This window comes from Neomonachus schauinslandi, chromosome 5, assembly GCF_002201575.2.
Source record: "Neomonachus schauinslandi chromosome 5, ASM220157v2, whole genome shotgun sequence".
Taxonomy (NCBI): domain Eukaryota; kingdom Metazoa; phylum Chordata; class Mammalia; order Carnivora; family Phocidae; genus Neomonachus; species Neomonachus schauinslandi.
Window position 1 is genome coordinate 136,588,233 of NC_058407.1, and position 26,922 is coordinate 136,615,154.

Here is a 26,922-nt window from a genome sequence, read left to right on the forward strand (position 1 = left end):
TTAGCAGCGTCAGAGCCGTTGGGGAATGTCTCACCTCACTGGGCGGACTTGGGAGCCATTTCAGTTCTTGAACAGTGACCCGCGGGTCCACCCCTGGGGCGGGGGGAGAGGGCCCACAAGGGGTGGCCCTGGACACAGAGGGACGCTCCTTGGGAGACGCTGCTGTTGACACCGTGTATCCCGACCCCTTGGACCCCACGTTCCCTGTCCCCTCTGTGGACACGTGCCGGGGCAGCCTGACCTCCCCGAGGTGTCACGGGCGCTCACGTCCTCCCAATCCTCTAGTGGCTGTCCGCTCCTGGCCCGCTCTCCCGGCCCACAGGGGACATCTCGTCTCTCCCACCCCCACCCGTCACTGATGTCCTTCTCCAGGACTCGGGCCTGCCTCCCCCGGATTCACGCAGGAACCGCTGCTGACATGCCGGGTTCTCCTCTGCCTCTTCCTGCGTGGCCGCCAGCCCTGCCCACGTGCCTGCCACCACCCGTGGGAGTCCCCTGTGGCCTCCATGCTCTGCTGACGTGGAGGCCCCAGTGGCCATCCGACAGGCTGTGGCCACGTGTGCTGCTAGCTGTTGGCTGGCCTCCACTGGGGCACGGCTGATTTGGGGGTATGTTTTGTTTCATGCTGTTTGCCTGGTGCCTGGAACTGTTGGGAAGGTGTTTGGTGGCGTGCTCTGCGAGATGCTCAGTGAAGAAGGCCATCTGCCCCTCTTGAGAAAGGGGTGGAGAGGGGGCGTGGCCGCGGCGAGGCGGGGAGAGCCTCCAGGCCGGCAAGGGAGGAAGACAGTGGCTTGAGCACTGGGGGTGCAGGTGGGGAGCCCCGGGCAGGCCCAGAGTTGCGCTTGCACACCTGAAGTTTGCAAGGCCGTGGCACTCAGAGTGCGGGAGCACCAGTGGAGGAAGAAGGGGTAGTGGGCTAAGGTGGGCCACCCCTCCCACGTAGACAGGGGAGCCACACTGGTCCCCTCCTTCCGCCCTCGTGGACCCCTGCTCGACTACCGGCGGGCAGCCGTCACGCAGGGACTTCCGGGGGGCTTGCTGCCCCGCAGGGCGCCGCCCCCACGCTGGCCTGTCTTTCTGCTAACATCTCCCCCCACCCCGTGCTGACCGTAGCTTCAGAGCTGACTGGAAGCCAGAAGCACCAGTCTTCCAATGTGTCCTTCATTTGCAAGGTCATGTGGCTACTCTAGGGTTTAGAGCCAGCTTGTTGGTTTTTACCAAAATGTCCTGCTGGGATTGTGATGGGAATCTCACTGGATCTGTAGACCCGTGTGGGGAGGATACAGAGCCCTCGACCCTTTCTGAGGCCCTCCTGATTTCCCTCCCGTGAGTTTTGTACCTTAATGTGCAGTCCTGGGCATCTTTTGTTAAATTAAACTCTACATATTTTGTATTCTGGCGCTGTCGTAAACGGCATCCCCCCACTTTCTTACCATCCGTTGCAGGCATGTGGGAACATGGCAAATAGGCTTTTGTGTAGGGGACTTGTGTGTCTCTGCTCATTCCTGCTGGTTCAGACCTCAGCCCCGCCACGAGTCCGGTCCTGCCGAGCCCTCGGGAATGTGTCTTTAAACAGAACATTTCACAGGATTAAATAAGCCCCGTGAAAAATGGAAGCGCTCTCTGGAGACCGATGTATTAAACTGCCCACACGGACCCCCACGGACTCCTCCTTGCCCCAGCCCCCACCTCCCTGCCCCAGCCGCTGCGGGCCCTCTCCTTTGAAGATTAACAATATTCAAAAACATGGTTGGAGGCCTGGGAACCCCAGATGGCATGGCTGTCTCAGGGACCGCCACGGAGCGCGGGGCCATGCCGGGGCAGCTGCAGGAAGGCCAGCCCAGGCCCCAGCGTCACGTCTCACCAGCAGGAAGGGCCCTGGGGAGTCAGCCAGTAAAAGAGAAAGTTCCAGAGGAAAGTGAAGGGAGCTGGCCTCCTATGGGAACCTGCCGCGTGTACAGCGGGGACAAGCTCTGTGCTGCTACGGAGACCACGGTAAGCGGAGGCACCTGGACTCTGAGGCACGGCCGCGATGCCGGATGCGTGTCCCGGAGCCTTTGCGTTCCCTACGGTGGAGCTAAGTGACTCCGTTTTTAAATTGAGATATAAGTGACATCTAGCATTGCATTGGCTAAGGTGTGCAACGTAAAGATTTGAAATATGTATATACCATGAAATAATCACCCGCTGAGTCTAGTTACCATCCATCACCGTGCACAGTTACAATTCCTGTTTGCGATCAGAACATCTACGGTCTACTCTGTTCTCAGCTTTAAAGGTACAACACGGTGTTCTCAGCTAGGGTTGCCATGACATCCCCAGGACTGCTTTATGTTATAACTGGAAGTTTTGTACCATTTGACCCCCTTCACCCATGTTGCCTAGCCCCCACCCCCTGCCTCTGGTAACCACCGATCTGTTCTCGCTATCTATGAGTTTATTTCATTTTATTTTTTTTTAGATTCCACAGATAAGTGAGATCGCGCAGTATCTGCCTTTCTCTGAGTTATTTCACTCAGCATAATGCCATCGAGGTCCCTCATTATTGTTGCAAATGGCAAGAACTTATTCTTTTTTATGGCTGAGTAATATTTGTATGTATACCACGTCTTCTCTATCTACTCATCCATCAATGGACACTTGGGTTGCTTCCATATCTTGGCTGTTGTAAATAATCCTGCAGTGAACAGGGGGTGCAGATATCTTTTTGAGTTAGCATTTTTGTTTTCTTCAGATAAATACCCAGCAGTGCAATTACTGGGTCATAGTATAGTTCTATATTTAACGTCTTGAGGAACCTCCATACTGTTTTCCAGAGCGGCTCCACCAGTTTGCATTCCCACCAACAGTGTAAGAGTTTCCAATTTCTCCACATCCCCACCAACATCTGTTTCTTGTGTTGTTGATTTTAACCACTCTGACTGGTGTGAGGTGGTGGCATCTCATTGTGGTTTTGATTTGTATTTATTTGTATTTCCCTGATGACAAGTGGTGTTGAGCATCTTTTCATGAGTCTGTTGACCATTTTCTTTGGAAAATGTCTATTTATTTCCTCTGCCCATTTTTTTAATCGAATTTTTTGTTTTCTTACTCTTAGGTTTTGTAAGTTCTTTACATATTTTGGATGTCAACCCCTTATTGGACATGATTTGGAAGTACTTTCTCCCTTTCCGTAGGTGGCCTTTTCAAAATTGTGCTGATGGTTTCCTTTGCTGGCAGAAGCTTTTGGTTTGATGTCGTCCCACTTGTTTGCTGTTTTTGTTGCCTTTGCTGTTGGCGTCAAATCCAGAAAATCGAGGAAAACAGCATCAAGGAGTTTACTGCCTATGTTTTCTTTTAGGAGTTTTATGGTTTCAGGTCTTACTTTCAAGTCTTTGATCCATTTCGAGTGCAGTACGATAGGGGTCCAGTTTCATTCTGCTGCATGTGGCCATCCAGTTTCCCAGCACCATTTACTGAAGAGACTGTCCTTGTCCCATTGCATATTCTTGCCTCCTTTGTCGAGAATTAATTGACCATACACATATGGGTTTGTTTCTGGGGTCTCTATTCCATTGACCTGTGTGTCTGTTTTTTGCCAATACCAAACTGCTTTCATTACTGTAACTTGTAACATAGATCCAAATTGGCGAATGCGATGCCTGCTGCTGTCCTCTTCTTTCTCAAGTGACTTTGGCTATTTGGGCCATTAGTGGTTCTGTACAAATTTTAGGATTGTTTGTTTTATTTCTGTGAAAAATGCCATTGGAATTTTGATAGGGACTGCATTAAATCTGTAGATTGCTTTGGATAATATGGACATTTTAACCATGTTAATTCTTCCAGTCCATGAACGTGGTATATCTTTACATTTGTGTCTTCTTCAATTTCTTTCATCAGTGTTTTTTAGATTTTCATGTACAGATATCTCACCTCCGTGATTGAATTTATTCCTAAGTATTTTATTGTCTTTGATGCAGTTGTAAATGGCATTATCAATTTCTCTTCCAATCATTGGTTCTTAGTTTATGGAAACACAACAGATTTGTGGGTATTGATTTTATATCTTGCAATCAGTAATCAATACTGAATTCATCGATTAGATCTAATAGTTTTGGGGTGGAGTCTTCAGGGTTTTCTATATAAAGATGTCATCTGCAAAGAGTGACAGTTCTACTTCTTCCTTTCCAATTTGGATGCCTTGTGTTTTTTGTCTGGCCTAGTCACTGTGGCTAGGATGTCCAGTCCTGCATTGAAAAGGAGTGTTGAGAGCAGACATCCCGGTCCTGTTCCTGATCTTAGGGGAAGAGCTTTCAGCTTTTCACTGTTGAGGATGATATCAGCCATGGGCTTGTCATATGTGGCCTTTATCATGTGGAGGTGTGTTCCCTATATTCTCACTTTGTTGGAAGTTTTTTTAATTTAATTTAATTTATTTATTTGAGACAGAGAGAATGAGAGACAGAGAGCATGAGAGGGAGGAGGGTCAGAGGGAGAAGCAGACTCCCTGCCGAGCAGGGAGCCCAATGCAGGACTCGATCCTGGGACTGCAGGATCATGATCTGAGCCGAAGGCAGTCGCTTAACCAACTGAGCCACCCAGGCGCCCTGTTGGAAGTTTTTATCATGAATGGATGTTGGGTTTTGTCAAATGCTTTTTCTGCATCCATTTTTCTGCACCATCTATTGAGATGATGATGTGACTTTTATCTCTCATTTTGTTAATGTGCTGTACCACGTTGATTTGCAGATGTTGAACCATCCATGCATCCCAGGGATAATCCCACTTGATCATGGTGTATGGTCCTTTCACAGTATTGTTGGATTTGGTTTGCTAATAAGTCATTGAGGATTTTTTTTATCTATGTTCATTAGAGATACTGGCCTGTAGCTCTCTTTTCTTGTAGTGTCCTTGTCTGGCTCTGGTATCAGGGTAATGCTGGCCTCGTAAAATGAATTTTTAAGTGTTTCCCCCTCTTCTGTGTTTTGGAAGAGTTTGAGAAGGATTGCTGTTAATTTTTTCTCTAAATGTTCGGTAGAATTCCCCAGTGAGTCTGTCTGGATCTGGACTTTTGTTTGTTGGAAGTTTTCTATCACTGAGTCAATCTCTTTAGTAGTAATCAGGATTCGGATTGTCTATTTCTTCACACCTCAGTGTTCTAAGTGATTTTCTAAGTGCATGCACACGGACAGGCTTCTAAGGTTATCTGGATTCTGTAAAGCCAGGGGCTTGAACTGCTCCACAGGCTTCTAGGTCAGGTCCCTGCGGCTGTTAGGTCTGCAGCTGTTGGAAGGAGGATTGGAGGCGGATGGAGTGTCCTCCAGGGACTGAGCCGTCTGCTGGAGACGGTGAGATGGTGGGCCAGTGGGCCAGTGGGCCGGCAGCCCTGTTTGAGCATCTGCAAAGGGAAGGGGAGCGTCAGAGGGAAGGAAAGTTCCGTCAAGGAGGGCCAGTCAGGCTCACTGCCTGCACAGGGGCCTCAGCTCACGTTCACCTCCAAGCACAGGCACTCATCAGGATTTGCTCCCGTGCCAGCCTGAATGCTGGGTGGCACCCACACTCCTCCTCCCAGGGCTCCGTCCTGCGCACCCCAACCCCACAGTACTGTCAGCACCTGCCAGGCCACACCGAGCCAGGTCAGTCTGCACAACCAACAAGGGAAGGTGTTTGGCCTCAAGTGGGCGCCCGTGCTCTGTCATCAGAGGGCGGTGGGACATCGCGAAGGCTGCAGGCTCCGTTCTCTTGGGGGCAAAATCAAGTCTCAGCTTGATTCCTGTGGGACCCTGGGCCTGGCCAGCCCCTCAGTGCTTTTGTGCCCAGGGCTGTAGCCTGCTTGGGCAGCTCTGTGCTTGTTTCAAAACCAGCTTCAGGGGTATGTGGATTCTGGCTGGGCCTGGGGAAGCTCCCCCGGGCCAGCCCCTGTAGGCAGCGCAGGCCTGGCCTAGGACACCCAGGAGGTGCTTGCACACACGGAGTCTGCCCAGAGTGCTAGAAACACGTGCTGTCCTCTGTCCCCATAAGCAGTAAGGGTCAGATGGCCACAGACCGGCAGGCCTCCCTGTCCCCTCGCCCCCATCCAAGGCTGCTGAGTGGCTTCCTGCTCAGACCCTGGGGCTCCATCTCCAGGGTCCCCAACATTCTGGCACAGTGAGACCCAGGGAGCCGTGGGTGATGTTGTGGGCCTGCCGCCCGGGGAGGTAGATGGAGCCTCAGGTGGGAATGTCCCCCTTCTCGGGAAGAGCGGGAAGATGCCAAGGTCAGGGTCAGGGTTTTCTTGGAGGGGGGGCATGTTTGGGCTGGGTAGCCCGTTGTCTGGTGCCAGAAGGTCTGAGGATCTGGCGGCCTTCCCTGTGTCACCCTGTGTGTCCCCGTGGTTAACCCCGTGTCTGCTCCGGGCCCCACGCAGGCGGCTGCTGAGCCCCACGGTATCCTTCGGAACAATGGCGCAGCCACATCCTCAGCCTTCTCTCCCAAACATGTTTTCCCGCTGCTTCCAAATTCTTCCCAAATGTCCCACATCTTTAGGTTCTGGTTCCTTTTCCCTTAACAATTCCTGCAATTTGTTTCTCCCCGCGTCTTACTGTGAACAGTCAGGAGAAGCCTCCCGGGTGCACAGATCCAGCCTCATACCTGGCGTTCCTGAGCGCTCCAAGCGCCAGGCTCCTGCCCTCTGCACCACAGAGGCCTTGTTCCCACTAGACACTCTGTAAGGTGGGGGTTTCTCTCCTGCCCTCACCCAAACCCCTTGAACATCCGTGTTCTCGCCAACAGAAGTGTGGTTTTCCAGAAGCTTCTCAACGTGCAGGCCCCACCATCACCCAGCCCCCCCGGTACCCGAACGGTGCTGGGGACGGCGGCACCCCTCGGCACCGGAATCTTGGTCTCTCGGGTGCTAGCAGAGCTGCAGCAGGGCTTTCTCACGGTCAGGGCGCTGGCCGGGCTGGTGCCTGCAGGTGAGGACTCTGTCTGGCCTGGGACGGCACCTGCGCGCTGTCCTCACGCGGCCTTCCCCCTCTCTTCTCATGTGGACGCCGGCCCTGGGGGGCCAGGGCCCCCCCATGGCTCACCCCAACTTCCCTCTGCAGAGACCCCATCTGCAATGCAGCCACGCCAGGGTGGGGGCTCCAGCACCCGGACTGGGGGGACTGTAATCAACACAGATGGAACCAGGAGGGCACAGATGCTGTGGGCGTGAGACACAGGAGGTCAGGTGGGATGGAGCATGCCTCGTGAGGTCAGGCTGGAGGAGGGAAGAAATTCGAGGAGAAACGGAGAGCCAAGAGCAGTGCAGGCTGGTGAGGCCAAATGAAGAAGGAGGGTCGTGACTCTGTCTTGTTTGGGGGGGGGGCTCCAAGGGCAGTAGGGATGTTATTAGGTTCACGCTTAGGAAGTTCATTGCAAGTTACGAATGGATGGACTGGGAAGGGAAGAGGTTGGGAGAAGGGGTGGCAGTCATGAAGACAGGGCAGGGGAAGGTTGGATCTTGGTGGGAATGGAGAGAAAGGGACAGGGGGGCCGCCCCAGGGAGGGGAGCCCTGTGTCCCCTGTCCTCCTGGTCGTGGGCCAGTCTCCAGAGAGACGGAAGCTGACCCAAGAGCAGCCCAGCTGGGTGCAGGTGATGAGCTAGAGAGAAAAGTGTGGTGTGAACAAATCCTACATGGGACAAGACTCACTGAGCTCAATGGGAAAAAAGAAAGCCCCTCCCTGGGTGTCCACAGGGAGAGGTCCTAACGGGACCCTCTTACCAACCAGGAGGCAGGGAGGAGGATTCAGCAGAAACTGAGGCTGTGGTTGGGTTCAGGGAGGGACGGGAGGTGGGGGGAGGGGCTGTGACCTGCATCTCACTGAGAATCCTGTCATGCTTTGGGGTCCTGGGTGCTGTGTGCGTTTCATGCCTATAAAAAGTAAAATTATTTGCATTCTGCTTCAATTTTATTTTATTTATTTTTATTTACTTTTTTTTAATTTTTATTTTTTGACAGAGAGAGACATAGCGAGAGAGGGAACACAAGCAGGGGGAGTGGGAGAGGGAGAAGCAGGCTCCCCGCCGAGCAGGGAGCCTGATGCGGGGCTCCATCCCAGGACCCTGGGATCATGACCTGAGCCGAAGGCAGACGCTTAACGACTGAGCCACCCAGGAGCCCCTCTGCTTCAATTTTAAAAAGGAAGAATCTGAGAAATGCTATCCAATAGCACCAACTGAGTTATTCCTCTGGTGGTGAGAGCCCCGTGTGCAGCCAAGGGCGCTCGCCCCAAATCCTCGCTGCCTCCAGCCAGCCTCACCCACCAGATGTTACCAGGCACCCCCCACCCCCAGCTCTCCTCCCCACTCGCCCACCTTCGCCCACTCCTCTGGGGTCTCCATGCTGAAGGAGGCCCCGGGGTCAGATCTCGACGAGGCCCAGGGGCTCTCCCTACTTAAGAACCCGTTCGTGGGGCAGCATTTGTGTTTGCCAGAAACCTCGCCGCGGCTCCTTACCCACTTGGAGCTGATCTCCGTGCTTTGTTTCTGGTGTTGGAGCCCCCCACCCGTCCGGCCCCTTCACCTCCCTGTGCTTCAGCCCTTAGACAGCAGGGGCTGCAGGCTGTCCTGCCCCCAGGCCCGGGAACCCAGCACTGCGGACGCTGCCACCCCCGCCCCACGGGTTCCCCGATGCCCCCCCCCTTGACGGGAGGCAGGCACGACAGAAGTGGCAGGTATCATCCGAGGGGAGCATCTGAGAGCCGGTTCTGGCTTCTCCGTGTCCTTCGTTCCCACCCGGATGTGCAGCTTCTCTGACACTGGAGGCCTGATGAGGCCGGTGGAGGTGGGCTGCCCTGGGAGGGGCTGCCTGCAGGCAGCCTGTGTGAGCAGGCAGGAGAGGGGCCTCTGCGTTCACGGGCATGTGTTACCTAACCGGTTGTCCTGATGGTGTGCAGACGCTTTCTGCCCTGAGATGTCCCTGAGGCCTGGGCCCCTCCTGCCTCCTTACTCACAAGTGATGCTCCTGCAGGGAAGGAGAGAGCGGGGCTGGGAGAGCCAGCACCCCTTCCTGTGCAGGAGATGGCTGCAGCAGGGATGCCACGGCTGGGGCCTGGAGAGCCTCGCTCCCGGGAGCCCTCCTGGAGGAGGAGCTGTGGGAATGAGAACTCCCCGGGGCCCCCAGTGCTCCCTGTGCTCAGGTGAGATTCCGGAAGCCTCGCCTGCGATCCTCGTCCCGATCCTCGTCCCGCTTACGGGAGCAGACTCCTCCGTGCTACGCCGTGACTCGCTGGGTGCTCACAGCTAACAGCGGAGTAAATACGACAGAACGAGGAGAAAAGGATCAGGAGTGGAACGTGGAATAGAAACCTCTTTGGTGCTGCGATAATCGCGTCTAACCGCGGCGTTCTCTGTGTTTCAAGTATGCACATCAGCTCCGGGGGACAAAACATCCTAGTTCCGTAAGTCAAACCATTAACTGCAGACCTGAAATGATTCAGGATTGATTTCCAAAAAGTTAAAGGGAACACACCGTATACAGCGCGTTCCGCGGTGAGTGGGGAGGCTGTGGGCGCCGTGAGGAAGGGAAGAAGCCCCGCGCACGCGAGTTCACGCCGGGCGGGAGGGCCGCGGACTCTGGTTGCTGTGCAGGGGCTCGGCTCCCTCTACAGCCGGAGACCCCTTTCCCTGCAACATGGCTGCAGGACGTGGTTCAGCCCCCTTCCTGCGGCGGGCCTGGGAGCCCGCCCTCGGTGATACACACCCCTGCAGGCGGGCTCTATCGGGGCGCAGGCGGCCTCCGGGCTGCGTGCAGAGGTGGGCGGGGCTCTGCCCCGAGGCAGGTGCTCCCCGCCTGCCTGTCACTGCTTCCGCACAAACGGGGGTGGGGTGCCCCACCCCGGCATCTCCAAGCGCCTTCCCGCGTCAAGGATGGATTCCGTGAGTTCCAAGACCTGGAACAGGGCTGCCCGGCTCCCCGTGAGGGGCGGGAACGTCTGCTGCCCACTGGGGGATTCTGCAGGGGTGGCCCCTGCCCGCCCCCTGCTTCCTGCAGATGCCCCCAAACTGGCCCGAAGCAAGTCCTCGGCCAGCACCACCCTCCTGCCGGATTCCCCAGTCTAGGGAGGGAGCAGTTCACGGCTCCCCAAAGTCTAGACCAGCGCTGTCAGTAGAAATATAATGCGAGGCACAGAAACAATTTTAAATTTCCTAGTAGCCACGTTAAAAAAACACACAACGCAGACTAAGTTAATTTTAGTATTTTTCATTTACTCAACGCATATATTGCCAGTTCAATAGATAATGAATGTCAAAAATGATCAATGCCCCATGATGCTGCACACCCACCATGAGGCGCTCAGGGAGAGAGGGGCGGCTCCCAGCCAGAGCAGCCTGAGGCTTGGAGGGGCTCCCAGTCCACCCCTGAGTGGGCGTCCTGAGCCAAGTCTTTTCCCCCAGCGCAGGCACAGCAAAGCTCAAGGCCTGAGCAACACCAGCCCACCTCCTACAAGGAAGAGCCTTTGGACAGTGGCTGGCTCTGGGGCACAGGGGTCTTGTCCCAGCTCCACGAGGGCCGAGGGGATGCAAGTTCAAGTTCTGCTTTGCTGCTTAACAGCTGTGTGAGTTTGGGCATGTCCCCTAACCTCTCTGAGCCTCAATTAACTCAGATGACAAATGGGGAAAGTAAAACCTACCTGTTGGGTCTCTTGAAATGAAGGAAATCATGCATGAAAATGCTAAGACCAGGACCTAGGAAGACCCCGTGTGGGGCGACAGTAAGGCTCCTTTGCCTCAGCTCGGGGAGCTCAGTACCACGAGGGGCTGACCTGGCCCGCCAGGACCACCCAGCTTTAAGCCCAGCCACCCACCCCCTGCCCCATGGCCCATCAGCCTCAGCCTGTCCCCAAGGGTCTGTCAAACCCCCAATCCTGAAGGTCCACCGAACACAGCCCCTCTTCTCTGAGAATTGTTTGTCCTTTCTACCTCTCAGGCTGTGCCCTAGAGGCTACGTCTGGTTATGTGTCACCTGAGGCAGAGAGAGAGAGAGAGGCAAGGAGACACAGTGGCAGAGAGGCTTGGGAAAGACTGGGCAAGGGGTCTGACCTGGGTTCTGGATGGTCTTCCTTGGTCTAGCCCCTTGGGAGACCTGGCGGTACCCCTGCCCTTGCATTGTTGAGACGCTCCTGCCATCTTACAGACCCTGCTGAAGTGGGTGAGAGTGGTTTCCATGTCCCCGAAGAGCCCTGGGACTGGACCAGCTCAGGTATGAGGGGGACACAGCCCGAGGTGCCATCCCTCATGGAAGCCCTCTCGAGACCCCCGCCCGATGGGGCCCTGAGCTGTGCTGGCCATGGTCTGGGGGCCGGCTCAGGGACCCACCCTACAGCGGGGACCCACAGTCTTGCTGCTGGTATGACAGGGAACTGGGCCTCCCGCCTCCACCCAGCGCCTTGGGCCCCTGCCTGCCCCCCAGGGACTCCCGCTGGGACCACCTACCCTGCCTGGTGGGAGCCAGAGCCTGGCTGCACTGAGTCTGGTCAGCCTGTCTTCCCATCCAGGCTCTGCACACCTGTCTGTCTGCAGCAGAAGGCTCCGGCAAGCCCCCCTCCGTTGGTGCTCCCCTGTGACGGGGCAGCCAGGACACTAACTGAGCCTCCCTCCCAGTCTGCCGAACGTCTGCCGAACGGGGAAGTGAGGCCTCTTGGGGTCCTGAGCGGCGTGCGTGGGGCCGGAGGGAAGTGGCGGGTGCTGTGGCCTCCAACCTGGTGTGGGCTGGACCTGGCGACTCTTCTGCATCCTGAGGAGAAACCAATGCAGCAGATGAGCTGGGATATTATGTCCAAGATCAGGTCACACAGGGACCACCCTGCCGTCTGGGGGAGGCCGGCTACTGCCGGAGCTTCCCAGGCGCCGGAGGCAGTCAGAGCTCCTGACTAAGCCCAGATTCCTGAGCAGACACACAGACGGCAGAGACAACAGTGCTTTGGGGCCGGGACTCTGCCTGCTCAGCCCCAGCCACACCCCCGCAAAGCAGCCAGGTGAAATGCTCAGGAATGGTCCCCAGGACAGGGGTGCGTCCCAGCTGTGGCGGCCTGGCACCCACGCGCTCGCCCGTGATGGGGGTCCTGGCAGTGACCGGCCAGTCTGAAAGTGGTCTAGGCCGTCTCCCTCTCTCTGCTTCTCCGAGCAACCCTGGGCGTTAGACAGTCCTTGGGCACCGACCTGGCGCAAGCCGTGTCTGCAGCGTTCAAGGCGATCACGCCAGTTAAACCGCCATCCGGGTTTCCCTATGTGGGGGGGGGGGGGGCCGTGGGGGGGGGGGGGTCCGGGAACCCCCCGGCGGGGGGTCTCGGGGGGGGGGGGGGGGGGGGGGGGGGGGGGGGGGCGTCTGCAGTCCCCCCGGCGATGGGGCTTGTCCCTGGGGGAGTTGTGCGTGCTTCTAGGACCCGCTGAGGGAGCCCCAGCTTTTCTCCCAGGACTGTCCTGGAGTCGGCACGCAACCACGCCAACTCAGGACGTGCTGGCTTGTTCATGGACCCATCCCACACCTGTCCTGACGGGGGTTCCCATCCGAGACCTAGGCCACTGTTTTGGGGGAAACAGGGCCTTACATCATGGCAGGGCACACCTCTAAGCCAGGACATCACCGAGTCAGTGACGCAGTGCTGTCCAGCTGGCTGCCCAGGAGGCAGGGCCTGGTTCCCAGGTGTGACCTGGCCTCAGGCCTGAATGGCTTCATTGTTGGGGGACAGCGTGCATCCCAACTGTGGGCACCCAGACGCAGCTCGAACCAGGCTCAGGCTCAGTTTAGAGCTATGTCCCGTCCACCTGCAGACCCCCCATTACAGACCTGATACCCCATTGTAGGCCTGGCTCCTGTCTCCAGGCAGATCCCCCATTATAGACCCAGGTCCTGTCCCCTGTTAGACCCCCTCCCATTATAGACCCGGGTCCTGTCCCCTGTTAGACCCTCTCCCATTATAGACCTGGGTCCTGTCCCCTGTTAGACCCCCCCATTATAGACCCAGGTCCTGTCCCCGGTTGGACTCCCCCCCATTATAGATCCAGGTCCTGTCCCCTGTTAGACTCCCCCGTTATAGACCCGGGTCCTGTCCCCTGTTAGACCCCCCATTATAGACCCGGGTCCTGTCCCCTGTTAGACCCTTTCCCATTATAGACCCGGGTCCTGTCCCCTGTTAGAACCCCCCCCATTATAGACGCTCTTTCCTCTGCTGGGCTCTAGGTGTGGGGCAGGACCTGATCCTCGGTCAGAGGGGCCTGGGGCTGGCAGGGTCCCTGTGGGCAGCCTCATCTCTTGGTGTGGGGGCACCTTCCCTTTTGGTTCTGCCCACTGGGAAGTAGCGCTCTGCAAATTCTATTTCAATAGTGGAATTTCTGATTCACTGGTACTGAGCCCTCAGTGAGGCTCTAAAAATGGCTTTTCTGAGCACTGACTCAGTGGTTAGGAGGCATTTGGTAGGTTTGTCCCTGCGGCAGAGGAAGGAATGACTCACCCTCCCACACGGAGCTGGAGAGGCCCTTGACCTAACTCGGGAGTTGGAGTCCAGGTCCAGGCCGGTCCTGAGCTGGGCAGCCCCAGGGAGAGGACGTGTCGGCCTGGCGTCCCTGCCTCCCAGGAGGGATGGACTTGCTGTACCTCCCCCAGTAAGACGTAAGGCACGTGGCACACCTGCCTGATCCTCTCTGCCCCCCCCCCTGCACGGGGGCCCCTTGATCTGAGTCACAGAGAGGGCACCACCTTTGACCAGAGGTCAGGGACAAGTCCTGGGCACAGCATAAAACACGCTTCGCTTTCTACGGTGCTGGTCCCCACTCTCCTTTATTCTGCTGCACTCTCCGGACAAGGCCCCCATGTCTCCCCAGAAAGGTTTAGTGCCCCCGGGCCTCAGCCCACATGCTGATCAGCTGCACCTGTCCTCCTGCTGGTGGCCCGGCCCGCTGGCCAGGCCTGGGCGTGCCAGGTAGCCAGGAGGGAACTGAAATTTCTCGCCTTTGTCAGGAGCTCATAAGAAGAGCTGAAGTTGGTATTTGTGGGCACAGGTCCTGGAAGAGCCTCCTGGAGAGCCAGGGAGGGGACAGCGGATGCCAGGAGCCTTGTCCAGTGTGGGACAGTCTGGGCAGATCCAGGGAATTACCCACGACCGGCACAGGAGGAAAGGCCCAGGCCAGGTCTTGGGTGATCAGAGGGAGATGGCGGCTGCCAGGTGAGACTCGGGCGTCCAGCCTATGCCCTTGGGCCACCCCCACAGCCCTCCGGTCAGACAGTCCTTCTTCCCCACGGGGCAACAAGAAGGTGCGTGCTGACCGTGGGTCCACGGCGCACACGGAGCCACGGCTTGAGCGACGCCGGGGGCCAACCCCTGAGAATAAATAAAAGCAGCAATGAGCGAGAGGAAGAGTGTAGGAACGAAACCGCGCACACCCCAGGTCTGCAAGCGGGGGCCGGCTGGCCCAGCTCGGACAGGCGCGGCGTGCGCGGCCTGATAGCCGCCTTCTCCAGTGAGAAAGGGTTTTCTGCTTCCAGCGTCCCCGGAGCTGTGGACGGGTGGACGGACGGGCTCTGAGTGCACCTCTGGCTACCCGCCAGGGCTGCGAGAACAACTGCTGACAGCTCAGATGGACCGAACTTATAAATAATCCAGGGCAGGGAGCCGGCTCTCCCCGGGCGGGCCTGGGCGAGCCGCACCCCGCGGAGCTGTGTGCTTTGATTTCTCAGAGAATAGGGCAGACCCTTCTGGCTTTGAGGGCACCTGGAGGATCTCCTGGCCCTGGGTTGAGAGCTGCTGCCTTGGAATGAAGGTGATGGCAGAACGCTGATGCCGGGCCAGGGGTTCTCGCTGATGCTCTGTTAGAATGCCCTGGAGACTCCCCGAAATGCAAGTCCTGGGCTGCTTCGGAAGGCCTGAGAAGCAAAGGACGAGCAACCCCCTCTGAAACAGACAAGCTGCATCAGGAAGGAGCCGAAAATCAAAATCAGGCTTCACATTTAGAAGTTAGGGCTCCTGGTCAGAGCTGAAAAGCTGCCCCCTGTGCCCCAGGCCCTGCTCTTGGCGGGGGGGCGGGGGTGTCTCACCAGGTGGACTGGGGGTGGGGCCTCCGCTGGGCCTGCACCTGCAGCACCGTCTCAGCTACCATAGGCCACCAGGCTGGGGATCATAGGTTCACCTCCCTATGCCGGAGCCCCGGACGTCCCCGGGCCAGCCAGAGTCTCCGCTGTGGCTACCTTCCCCCGTAAAGCCTGGACGGGGAGGCCTGGGGACCAGAAGGGCCTCACCAAGGCACGTGTGGGCAGAGCAGATCAGCGGAGTGCCCGCGGCCGGCGTGGCCGTGCTGACTGCTGGCTCCCGGCCGTCCTGGCTCCTCCCCCGCTGCCACCCTTTCTGGGGCCCATGACTGGCCTGACATTGACCCTGAGCTGCCCCCGAGCTGCCCCCGAGCGAGGAAGGCACCTCTAGCCTCTTTTTCAGGCGCTGTCTCATTGAACCGTCACGAGGGTTCTGTGAAACCGGTACTCAAACGTCCCCCCTTTCAGGAAGGCTTCCCTGACTGCTCTCACTAGGGGCACCTCTTCTGCTCCTCACGTAATTGGCATGATCACCTTTTACGTTTGCTTATGGACTAGTTGACTTTGCTTCCCTCCGCCGTCGGACTTGCTGCTGTTACCACATAACATCCTCCTCCAAAACCCAGTGGCATGAACTAACAACTGCTTTACGGATTCTGTGGGCCAGAGTTCGGGCTCGGCAGAGCCGTCTCGGGTGGGGTGGCGGGGGCTCCGGGGCTGGCCTCCATCTTGAGCACACGGCCTCTGCGAGGGCGGGAACGTGCCGACAGCGTCTTCCCTCGGGGCAGAGGCCTGGTGCTGGGGTGGTCGCCGCCCTCGCCACGGTGGGACCCCTTGAGAGCAGAACGGCGGCTGTAGGGCCTCCCCTCCTGGAAGCTTGTATTGTGTTCTGCGGCCCCAGGCACGCCCGGGTCCAAGGGGAGGGACCACACAGGGGCCTACGCAGCAGGTGGTGTCACCAGGGGGTGGCCCTGGAGACCGGGCAGCAGAGCCCCGAAAGCCAGGCTGAGAACAGAGGCCACGTCTGCCACGTGGAAGGCGCTGGAGACACGGGCCGAGTGAAGGAGTAAACGCACGAGAACATGAGGCTGAAGTCTGGGGGACTGTTCTTGGACAGCAAGGAAAACAGCCGTTTCCTGCTGGTGGCAACCCTACAGGCATGCTCTGCCCAGCTCGGAGGGTTCCCAGGGATCCGACTCTCGCTTTCTGAGTGGGCTTCCACTCCCCAGGCCTTCCCGGCCAAGTCTGGGGCAGCACCCAGGCCCCCGGGGCCATCGCGATACCGAGGAAGTGAGTTTTGAGGAGGACAAACCAGAAATCAGGAATGCCCGCCATCTGATGGGCAGAGCGTGGTGGGGACCAGCCCTGAAAAGGGGACCTGGGATTGCAGAAGCCTCTAGAAACTCCAGAGCCTTGACCACAGCCTTTCAACCCGCCCCCTGATGATCTGTCTTGACAGAACTTCTATCTGTTTTTACTGAGATCCTTAAGTGCAAGTGGATTGTAGAGCGGGTTTGCACAGGTATTTAAAAAGCCGGGCCCCTCGTGTGCCGACTGATGCTTTTGTGTAGACACCAGAATTGCGTGGAAGGTGGAGCCCCCCGCGCACAGCCAAGCTGGGGCCACGGTGGCTGTCCTGACCCGGGTCTCTGGTCTCTGATCCCAGGGCCTGACCCTGCGTCCCTTCGGGGTGACGCTCATGACTGGGCTCTCTTGATCCCTGCCCACAGATCTGGCTCTGTGACGGGGAGTCCCGCTCGAGGGCGAGAGGCCGAGCACCTCCTAGACATCCTCCCTCCGCACACGCTGGGCACGTGGCCGCCTCCCCCGCCACGGCTCCACGCCTGCCAGCCTCCGGGCCCAAGCCGACGTTTCGGGGAGATTTGGTCCCAGCACAGACCGAGAAAGCTTCAGATATCACCCCTGGAAAAGGGCTGCGGCCCCCACGTGTGCCGTCTGCACGCCAGGCTCCCAACCCTGGGCGCGGGGCGGGCGCGGGTCACTCAGTCGGTGGGCAGCAGACATACTCAGTTACCGCAGGATTCCCAGCAACCTCCCCCCAGAGTAAGCAAGCTGGGTCTCCCTGCTGACCCTTCTGCGTCGGTGACAAACTCACCTGTGTCTGCAGCCGATCCCCGGGATCCGGTGTCTTCAACTCAGCGGGATCCTTTCAGAGATTTGTCACCCGGAGCAGTGTGACCTCCCCTCAGGCTCCGCCCGCACGTCCGGGGGGGCGGGTGTTCTCTGTCCCTAGGCGCGTCACCACCACCCGAGCGCACCAGGCGCAGGCCCAGGGCCATCCGGGATGCACCACCAGCCTTCAGTCAACGGCCAGCCTGCCGGCCAGCCTGCTACACAATGCACAGAATGCGAGCCCCTGCCGTCCTGTTAGATTTCCTAGTGGACACACCGCGGACTGAAAAGGGAGGTAAAATTAACTTGAAATATCTGATTTACACACCATATCCGTAATATCATTTCAGCAGGGAATCAACACTGTGTGTGTTTTACACCAACAGCCCGTGTCCCTTCTGATCGCCGTATTTGTGCCCAACCGTGTGCGTGTCTGTCCAGCACACCTGCAGTCTTGGCCGCGCCTCCCCAGCCCTGACCCCCAGGCTCCCACCTGCCGGCCCTGCACGGCCAGGCCTGGGGCCTGCACCCAGGGCTTCGACCCTGCCGTCCGCACCAGAGCGGTTTTGTAGCGGGTCTCCCGGGCCCTCCCGTGTGTGCACAGGTGCCAGGTGAGGACCAGCAGAGCCCAGGGTGGGCGCCTCACACACTTCCCCTGTCCCGAGAGGTGGGGTCCGCCAAGTGACAGCGGGCTCTGTCGGTCCTGCACAGCACAGCCGAGGGCTCTGGGTCACCTGGCAACCGGCACGGCATGCCTGCCCAGTGTGGACGAGCTGCCAGGAGGCCGGCGTTGTCCCGGGTGCCCAGGGAGCTGTGGGAGGGGCAGGAGGCCCACAGGGCCCGGGGCAGCCCTGCCTCACCTCTGCACCTTCCCTCCTTCCAGTGCCCTCAGCCTGCAGCCATGTGACTGCTTAAAAAAGCACAAGCACCTTACAAATGATGCCTTCCACCCCGAAAACAAGTTTGGTTTCCAAATGTGGTTTCCACTCACGTTATCCTAAGAAATGCCAGCAGTGTGGATTTCCACCGATTGAGCTCACGGGCTCCAGTTTCCCCACACGCTGTGCAGCATGTAGGGGACAATGTGGTGTCATAGTCGCCTGAGTCCGGCGAGAGGGGAGATCCTGCCTTAGGTGTTCTCACCACAACGCAGTTTAAAGAAAACGCTGAAAGAAGAAATACCCACGTGACAGGGAAGGCGAGGCAGGTACAAAAATGTCAGATTCCAACGTTTAACTTTTAAATGGTTGCAGAGGGGCCGGAAGTTTTTGGCCCCTTCTCTGCGCACTTTCTCACCACCAGCTTGGGAGTCCTTCAGTAGAGAGTCTTGACAAGGGATTTCATGTGGTCATCTCAGGGATAAATCCTGATGAGCAGAGCTCGTGTTTTCTAAAGCAAGTTTCACAGTACAGTTCTTGGAAAAGATTTCATTTGGAAGTGACTGTGTTTATTCTCATGACTAGTAACTGTTTAAAAAATGCAGCCCCCCCACCAGCTCCGTGTCATCCCACCAAAGTCCCCCGCCGGCACCACTGCCCCAGGTGCCCTAAGGGACCGCCACTGCCCAGCCGTGGAAATCGCCGGTCGGCCCTGCTTCTCCCCCCTCTTTACTCGGCCTTTTCATCCCATTCTGAAGTGAATATGCTTTTTAAACAATCGAATTTCCCACTCCCATCTCCTAAATTCCGTAGCAGAATGAGGCAGGTGACTTTAGAACAGAGGTCCGTGGGGCCCGGGGTCTGTAGAGAATATCCAGCCAGCGCTACTCCCATCCCCTCTCCGCCGTGTGACCCATGAGGTCCGGCTGCACTTGGCTCTGTTGGGGGAAGGGAGGTGACAGCCACCCACTTTCTGTGGGTGGCAAAGCAGTAAGAGATTTCTGTTTATTTGAGGGCAAAGCCCACCTGTTGCCGCCCCGTGGTTGCCAAGAGGAGATGCTCTGCGTCGCTGGGGACGGCGGCTGGGATCACTCAGGTCAGTGTTTCACTCAAGAGACTGACACAAAAGCCTTGTACAAGTGAGAAGTGGACACTGTAGCAGGAGCTGCGGGTGGGAAGACGGGCAGGCAGGGACCCATTAGCCTTCCCTGGGCTCCGGATCCTAGGCAGGGTGGCGAGGGCTGTGGGCGAGCCATCCCTGGAGAGAGAATCCTCCACAATGTGGCCGAGTCACTGTTGAGGAATACCTTACACAATTCCTGGTGTTTAAAGACACGCATTTCTTTAAACTGGGCTTCTCATCCCAGTTCCCAGAGGGCCTGGGAGAGACCTGACTCCAGCTTCCAGCTTCCCCCAAGGCCATGTGATAGCCCTTCCCTTTGGAAGCATGGGGAGGACTCTGATGTTACAGAGAACAGGAGGAGAGTGCAGCCTAGGTACTCCTGCCCTGGCCCCACAGTTTACCTTCATAAGAAACTGCCAGACTGATGTGAAAATCGTCTCTGCCATTGGATTTCCCCACCAGCAATAAGCGAGCTTCCCATTGCCCCACATTCCATCAGCACTCGATATTGTCAGCCTTCAAACTTCAGCCACCTAGTAGGTACTTAGTAGAATCTCCTTGTGGTTTTGATTTACACCATGTTAAGCATAATTTCTTGTATTTACTGGACATTTGCATACTTTATTTTATAAACTGTCCAAATATTTTTTCCATTAAAAAAAAGTTGAGTTGTCTTCTTACTGAATTGTAAGAATTGTTCATACATTCTAAGTGCAAGTTCATTGTCAGATAAGTGAGTTAGGTACTTTCTCCGAGCCTGAGACTTGCTTTCTCACTTCTTCATGGAGAACTTCTCATTCCACCCCCCTCCTTTATTTTGACAGTTTTCTATAGATCTATCAAAAAATTTTTTAAGTAGGCTCTACACCCAACGTGGGGCTTAAACTCATGTCCCCAAGATCAAGAGTCGTGCGCTCCACCAACTGAGCTGGCCAGGCACCCCCAGAAGTTTTCATCTTAAGTCCAATTTATGCTTTCTTTGCTTTTAATTGTGCTTTCTGTGTCAATTTTCTTTGGTTACTTTTAAGATTTTGTTTCTTATCTCTGGTTTTAAATACTTTCATTATGATATATCTTGTGGTTTTGTGTTTATACTTATTGGGGTTTTGTTGAGTTTCTGGGATACAGGCTTATACACTTTACCAATTTGGAAAATTTCATCATTAATATTTTCTGCACCCACCCACTTTCCAACTGGGCTGCCAACCACGCATATCGTAGACCACTGGATGTTGCCTGTTGCTGCGCTAGGCTTCTGCTCACTGTTTTTTGGTCTGTGCTTTATTCTGGATACCTTCTTTAGCTGTATCTTCAGTTCACTGAGCTTTCCTTCTTCATGTCTCATCTGGTGTTAATACCATCTAATACTACTTTTATTTCAGTTCTTGAGTTTTTCATCTCTAGAATTTTCATTTGGTTCTTTTTAAAATATCTTTCATTCCTTCTATTTCTTTCCTCATTAGGTTCATATGCTCCGTTATATTCTTGAGCAGAGTGGACCTTTTTATAACTTTTATGTTTGCATGTGATAATTCCTCCATCACTATCATTTCTGGGTCTGTTTCTATTGGCTAAGTTTTCTTCTGAGCGTGTCTCACATTTTTTTAGTGCATACGTAGTAATGCTTCTATTGGATACCAGCCATTGTGAGTTTAGATTCTCAATTATAGATTTTGTTGCATTTCTTTAAAAAGTGTTGAAGCTGTATTCAGTCCTGCTGGATTCCTTCAAGGCTCATTTTGAAGCTAGTTTAAGGCAGGTCGATGTTAGTTAGTCTTCTATAATAGGATCAGTTTAACCTCATTACTAAGCCAATCTACTGGTTACCCACGTATTCAACAAGGTCTGTTCACTCTGACCACAGGGAATATGAACAATTCCCAGCCCTGTGTGAGCTCTTGAAATTGCTCTGCTGTGGCCTCTTAATACCCCTTCTTTCCCTGGGATTTGCTGTGTATGAAGGAGTTTTACCTTGATCACAAACAAGTGGCTTCCAACAGAAGACTCAGAGAACTCCATGCAGATTTCTAAGCTCTTGGCCTCCATGGCCTTCTCTTCTTCCACAGTATTGTGCCTCCCACATTTCAGCTGAGTCCCAATCTCTGCCTCCCCAACTCAATGCAACTCCAGCCCTGTTTTCCCTACCTGTGACGAGATCATACCTTGCCTTCAGGGAGAAATCTAGGTTGTCTGAAGGGCTCATCTCCCTTGCTTCCTCTCTCGTAGGGATTACAGTGCTACATGATCTGTTGTTCAATATCTAAATCCAATGTTATGTACTGTGGCTATTTGCAGATGATTTGTTTAACATAGTATATCTAATTTTTTAGCTGTTACAGCAGAAAGACAAGTCTGGACGTTGTTACTCCCTTACAACCAGAAGTGCAAAACTCAGTTTTATTAAAAAAAAATTTTTTTTATTAATTACGAAAATAACACATGTTCACTTTAGAAAGTTTAGAAATTACAAGTAGATACACAAAAATAAAATAAAAGTTACATGCACCACAAAAATTAGCCACTAACATTGTGGTATATATTTTTCTGATGGGGTCCCTATGAATATATGTATATGTGTATGACTATATCTATATATTTATATCTATATATATATGTTTTTTTACAAAAATAGGATGACATTGCACATACTGTTTTATAATCTGAATTTTTTCACTTAATGTTATATCATAAATAAGTTTCTAAGTCATTAAAGTCTTGAGACCATTTGCCCCACATCTTACAAATCTCCTCCATCTACCTTCCTTCCTGGCTTCTGCCCTTCTTCTTTCTCTAATTCTTCCTCAAAACTTCTCTGCAGCATCTATCCATCCCTAATAGCACCTAGACATGGCAGCACACAGAAGGGGAATGGAGGTCATGGTCTCTGCCCGTCTGCAGCAAACCAGGAACGCAGAGTGTAGACAAGCTTCACACAGTGGAGTTAGATGTGTCAGTGTAAAGTGGATACAGAAACGGGAAAGACTGTTGAAAAAATAGAGTACCAGAGATCTCACAAAATTCCCCTCTGTAGAGAATTTATGGTACTGCAGTGATAGAACCGGTATTGTGGGATTTTTAGAGCTTGGACTGATCTAAAGCTTTTGACTTTGGAAAGTTTTTCGCTCTTCAAAACCATAGGAAAGATGGTTTTGCCTTGCTGGGGCTCAAAATCTGCCATGATCCTGTTGCTAAAGTCGTAAAAAAAATTCATAATCCTACTAATTTGTTCACTTAAAACGCAAGGCAGAAGACAGTGCAGTATAGTATTTTGATAACACGGTTATTAGGACCCCTAAAAGTGTGAATGTGAGAATTTTACTTGTGGGATGTTAATCACAGGGGTAAGTTAACTATAATAAAAATCAACCTCTCAAGTATGTGGGAGGTAAAGTAAGGTGAAGGGCTAATATTTAGAAGGCTTTTCTTTCCTTGTGGTATATTGTTTGCCATACTAATTAAATTAAATTTCTGTATTTTTAATGGCTTTGATAATTTCATATTTTTATCATGCTCATCAATAAGTTTTCATATTTTAAAATTACAAAAATTCAATTCACAAATATGTACAGGTCTATTTCTGAGCTCTCTTTTCTGTCTCACTGGTCCATCCATGAACCAATACCAACACATTGGGTTACATCCTATAACTTGATAAGTCTTGATATTGGGCGTGTCTCTATTGGGCAGGTCTTCAGGAGTCTCCTAGCTGTTCTTGGCTCTTTGCCCTTCCATAGAAATTTTGGAATGAACTCCTCAAATTACACAAAAATCCCTCTTGGAATTTTGATTAAAGTCATATTGAATCTTGGGGCGCCTGGGTGGCTCAGTCGGTTAAGCGCTGCCTCGGCTCAGGTCATGATCTCAGGGTCCTGGGATCAAGCCCCGCATTGGGCTCCCTGCTCAGTGGGGAGCCTGCTTCTCCCTCTCCCTCTGCCTGCCTCTCTGCCTACTTGTTCTCTCTCTCTATCTCTCTGTCAAATAAATAAATAAAATCTTTAAAAAAAAATAAAGTCATATTGAATCTATAGAACAATTTGGGGGAAAAATAACATCTTTATGATCTTGAGTCTTCCTAGTTATAACTATATTTCTCTATCTAAAGGTATATTCTGTAATGGTTTTCAAATAAGTTTCAAAATTTTCTCCATCATGGTCTTGCAAATAATTTTTATAGGTATATTTGGAATGACTAGACATGCATCAAACACATTTTTTGCCAAATAAAAATAGCCAAGTGTCGGAGCAGACCCTTGATAAAAGCCCATGGCTAAAGCTGAATATCAGAAAACTAAGTAAACATGTGAATAAATATAAAATTTTATCAGAAAACTTATTTTATGAAGAAATATTTCCATTTTTATTAAAATGTTCGTATCAGAATTTTGTGTGATGTTTTGATGTGGAACCGATGGTGGGTAGGTATCTCCTGCAGGTGCTTGCTTGCTCTCACTCTCAACGAGGCGAAGGGAAAGACAAGCTATGTTGGAGGTGTCTCCCTTCTATAAAACTTTCATTTTTGTATTTTTATGTATTTATTGAATAGGTCTTTTCTAGAGAAATTTTGAAGTGGCAAGCAACAGTATGCTTTTAATTTATCTTCATCAGATGCGGAGGAGTCCCAAACGATAATTTTTCTCAAAGATCTCATGGTTTAAAATAAAATTAAGTAATTGAAAATTAAGTACAAATTTTAAAGATTATCTTTTAATGTAATGAGTGCTAGTATGCCAAACAATTCTAGGACAGCTAGACTAATCACATAATCTAATTCTTAGTACTGTGCTTGTATAATTACATGAAGTTTTGTGAACATATCTTGGTTCAAAAATGACAACGTTCTTCCTAAATTTATCTAGCTAATGCCTTTTCCGAAAACTCACATTAACGTGTAGTGTTTTCCCTTATTTATTTAGCTATTTGGAAGCTCTTCATCATTGTTTTTCTGCACAAAATTAATTGCTTTCACAACTACCATTAATTATTGCAGAACTTTATTTTACTCCAGCGATGATAAGCACACAGTTATGCTACAACTAATGTCTCATTGTGGAGAGAAACTGAGATTTTTCCTTCAGCTTACATGTAGAATGTTTACCTGTGCTTGTAAAATCTACATATTAGCAATAAAATCTAATGCATGCTTTGTTTGCATTGCTAACGGTAACCTGCACAATGCTATGATCACACACAGGTTCAGGGACACAAGACATGACGTTAAAGGCGACATCAGACATTCCCACAGTCAAAGCCAAAGCCAAATAGCAGATTTGGGCCAGAAACAGAGGTGAAAGGTGCTGGGTAACTTTCTCTTAATTGCTATTATAAATGGCATTTTTAATAAATCACATTTTCTATATGTTGTTAGTGTATAGAAATGCAGGTGAGCTTTGCACATTGATTTTATATTTGTATCTAGCAAATTTGCCGAATTTTCTCCTTAGTTTTAATACTTTGTCTGTGTCTCTTGGGGGTCATTTTGAAGACCACCATACAGTAGCTGTGAATAATGACAATCTGTCTTTTCTTTTATAATGGCATTCTTCGATTGCTTTTTCTTCAGTGCAAGGGCCTCACAGTGTTGAACACAAGCAGAGTTCACAGGCCTCCATCTTGTTTCTGATGTTAAACAGAACACTTTGAACATTACTTCATTCGTTATGAAGCTTGCCGAGTTTTTCAGGGATACTACAGAAACAAAACTGCAACCCCATATTCTTTGATTCAACAAATCACATCTTCAATGAGTCCCAAGTACTTAGATTAAAGCGTGGCTCAAAGAATTCAATCATATGCCAGAGACTGGGGGACTCATTATAAATGTTTATTAGCAAGAACCTTGGGAAGATGAAGGCTATTGACTCACACAGGAGAAGAAATCAAGGACAAAGTCTGCAGATACTTGTAAGACACTTGAAGATGCCAAGAATCTGTTTTCTATTTTTTTTTTTTAAAGATTTATCCATTTTAGAGAGAGAGGGAGAGCATGCAAGCAGGGGGAGGGGCAGAGAGACTCTCAAGCAGACCCCCCTGAGCTGGGAAATAGACCCTGGGCTCTATCCCACAACCCTGAGATGATGACCTGAGCCGAGACCAAGAGTCAGACGCTTAACTGACTGAAACACCCAGGCACCCCTCTGTTTTCTATTTTTTAAAAATTGCAGTGAAATGCACATCATGTAAAAATTTACTGTCTTAACTATCTTTAACTACAGCTTATTGACATTAAATACATTCACATTGTCCATCACCACATTGTCCACCTCCAGAACCCTGGTCATTTTGCAAAGCTGAAACTGTCCCTGTTGAGCAATGAGTTTCCACTTCCCCAGCCCTCGGGCCCTGGCGCCTGCCGTCTACTTCCTGTCTCTGTGAATTTGACTATTCTAGCTACCTCACTAAGTGGAACCATGAGGTGTCTGTCCTTTCGTGACTGACTTATTTCACTCAGTCTAATGTCCTCAAGGTCCATCCATGTTGCAGCACAGCTCAGAATTTCATTGCTTTTTAAGGCTGAATGATACTCCATTTTATATATAACGCCACATTTTCTTTATCCACTCATCCATTGATGGACGCCAGGGTTGCTTTTGGCTGCTTTAAGTCATGCTGCTGTCAACATGAGTGCACAGATACGGGTGTGAGTCCCTGCTTTCATTTCCACCGAGAAATGGAATTGCTGGATCATACGCTAATTCTAAATTTTTTATTTTTGTGGGGATTGCCATACTGTTTTCCAAAGCAGCTGCACCATTTTACATTCCCATCAACCATGAACCAGGATTTTTGCCAACGCGTGCTATTCTCTGTTTTTATGTCAGTCGCCATCCTAGTGGGTGCGAGGTGGTATCTCGTTGTGGCTTTGATTTCCATTCACCTAATAATTAGTGATGCAGAATATTTTCATGGGCTTAGTGGTCATTTGTATATCTTCTTTTGAGAAATGTCTATTCAAGTCTTTGCCTCTTTTTTAGTTGGGTTGTTTTTTGTGTAGGAGTTCTTTATATATTCTGGATATTAACTCCTTATCAGATATATAATTTCCAAGTATTTTCTTCCATTCCATAGGTTGCCTTTTCACTCTGCTGATTGTGTATTTCGATACACAGAAGTCTTAAATTTTGATGCAACCCTGTTCATCTACTTTTAATTTTGCTGCCTGTGTTTTTGGTGTCATATCCCAGAAATCATTGCCAAAGCCAAAATCATGAACATTTCCCCTGTGTTTTCTTCTAAGAGTTTTACAGCTTTAATTCTCGCATTTAGGTTTTTGATCTATTTTGGGTTGATTTTTGTATATGGCATATGTTAGGGTACAGCTTTCTTCTTTGGTTTGTAGATAGCCCATTTTCCCAACACCTTTTGTTGAAAAGACAGTTCTTTCCCGATTTAGTGGTCTTGGCACTCTCGTTGACAATCACTTGACTATGAATGCGAGGATTTACTTCTGGGCTCTCCATTTCGCTGTTTTAATCTGTCTGTCGGTTTGTCGGTGCCACACTGTTTTAATAACTGCAGCTTTGTAGTAAGTTTTGAGATCTGCAAGTTTGAGCCCTTCAGTTTTGTTCTTTTTCCAGATTGTTTTGGCTGCTTGGGGTCCCTTGACATTCCATATAAATTTTAGGATGGGTTTTTCTATTTCTGCAAAAAGTGTCATTGGGCTTTGATAATGCATTGAATCTGTAAGAGAATGTAAAACTTGACCCAAGTTGGGTCAAGGTCCTTTTCTTTTTTAAAAGATTTTATTTATTTATTTGAGAGAGAG